This window comes from Pseudochaenichthys georgianus, chromosome 17 (genome assembly GCF_902827115.2).
Source record: "Pseudochaenichthys georgianus chromosome 17, fPseGeo1.2, whole genome shotgun sequence".
In the NCBI taxonomy this organism is placed as follows: Eukaryota; Metazoa; Chordata; class Actinopteri; order Perciformes; family Channichthyidae; genus Pseudochaenichthys; species Pseudochaenichthys georgianus.
Window position 1 is genome coordinate 42,432,138 of NC_047519.1, and position 2,182 is coordinate 42,434,319.

Consider the following 2,182-nt stretch of genomic DNA (forward strand, 5'->3'; position numbering starts at 1 on the left):
AGAGGTGGAGAGGCGGAGGGGTGGGTCTTTTCATCTGCTGGCGGGTTGCCGGGATAACAGTATCCTCCGGGGAGGCATTGAACCCTTCTCAACTGCCCCCCGGAGGAGGCAGGGGAGTCAGGTACCCAGAGGGTGGACGGCCAGGGCGAGGCCGCCACAACCAGAGAACCAGAAAAAAGGGGTGAAATGGGAAAAAAGTACCCCAAAATAGTGTTCCATAAGGCGGGTAGAGTCCCCTGACAACTCCCCATACCTTTCTCCAGGGTGGGAAAAAGTTAAGTCAACTTTTGGAAGAACCAGAGAAAAGGGTGAAAATGGATAAATTGTATCCGAAAATAGTGTTCCAAAAGGCAGGTAGAGTCCCCTGACAACTCCCCATACCTTTCTCCAGGGTGGGAACAAGTTTAAGTCAACTTTTGGAAGAACCAGAGAAAAGGGTGAAAATGGATAAATTGTATCCGAAAATAGTGTTCCAAAAGGCAGGTAGAGTCCCCTGACAACTCCCCATACCTTTATCCAGGGTGGGAAAAAGTTTAAGTCAACTTTTGGAAGAACCAGAGAAAAGGGTGAAAATGGATAAATTGTATCCGAAAATAGTGTTCCAAAAGGCAGGTAGAGTCCCCTGACAACTCCCCATACCTTTATCCAGGGTGGGAAAAAGTTAAAGTCAACTTTTGGAAGAACCAGAGAAAAGGGTGAAAATGGATAAATTGTATCCGAAAATAGTGTTCCAAAAGGCAGGTAGAGTCCCCTGACAACTCCCCCTACCTTTCTCCAGAGTCGGAAAAAGTATAAGTTAACTTTTTGGAAGAACCATAAAAAGGGGTGAAAATGGATAAAATGTATCCCAAAATAGTGCCTCTTGAGGCGGGTAGAGTCCCCTGACAACTCCCCTTGCATTCCTCCAGACACCAGTTTGAAAACTTAAAGTTTTGTGAGAACCATGATTGGGGGTCCTCCAGGCAACAATTTCATCCGATCCAAAGTGCTCATGAGGCGGATACATTCCTCCATGATTTCCCCATCATGTGAAAATAGCTCGTTTTTTTCTAAGTGCTCTCAAAAACCGGGTTTCCGATTTCGTGCAGATGGTAGCTTGGAAAAGATGAATGAAAATTTTGGACGGAGGAGGGGAGCTCTCGTTTCCCCTCTCCGTTGTAAATTGCAACGGGGGAGTGCAAAAGTCTCCGGGGCTTCGTTCCGAAGCGCCGAAGACTTGACCCCCTCCCCCGTTGGCACTTAGCCGTTTTTCAAGAATTTTCAAAAACTTCATTTTTGATTATTTTAACATATAATTGACCGTTTTCTTTACTTTTTTTGCTTTCCACGGGTGGAGGCGCATGGCAGGCCGCATATGAGCTTCCAAATTCGGCCTGGAACGTCCGGGAATTATGGGTTAAGCTCCATATACTGACGACTCCCATTAAAAGTGATTGAAATGTACAGGAATCTGTCCATTTCAATCACATTTGACGACGCATGCAGGGTGACCCTGGCTACACTTAAAGGGGGTATACTTTGCGGTGCTTTACCGTCCGCCCATCAGCACCCATAGTCGGCCTTCCTCACAGCAGCAGCACCCAACCTCCATGGAGGATTTTGCTCGTGCCCCTGGCTACACTTAAAGGGGGTATACTTTGCGGTGCTTTACCGTCCACCCATCAGCACCCATAGTCGGCCTTCTTCACAGCAGCAGCACCCAACCTCCATGGAGGATGTTTCTCGTGCCCCTGGCTACACTTAAAGGGGGTATACTTTGCGGTGCTTTACCGTCCGCCCATCAGCACCCATAGTCGGCCTTCTTCACAGCAGCAGCACCCAACCTCCATGGAGGATGTTTCTCGTGCCCCTGGCTACACTTAAAGGGGGTATACTTTGCGGTGCTTTACCGTCCGCCCATCAGCACCCATAGTCGGCCTTATTCACAGCAGCAACACCCAACCTCCATGGAGGATGTTTCTCGTGCCCCTGGCTACACTTAAAGGGGGTATACTTTGCGGTGCTTTACCGTCCGCCCATCAGCCCCCATAGTCGGCCTTCTTCACAGCAGCAGCACCCAACCTCCATGGAGGATGTTTCTCGTGCCCCTGGCTACACTTAAAGGGGGTATACTTTGCGGTGCTTTACCGTCCGCCCATCAGCACCCATAGTCGGCCTTATTCACAGCAGCAACACCCAACCT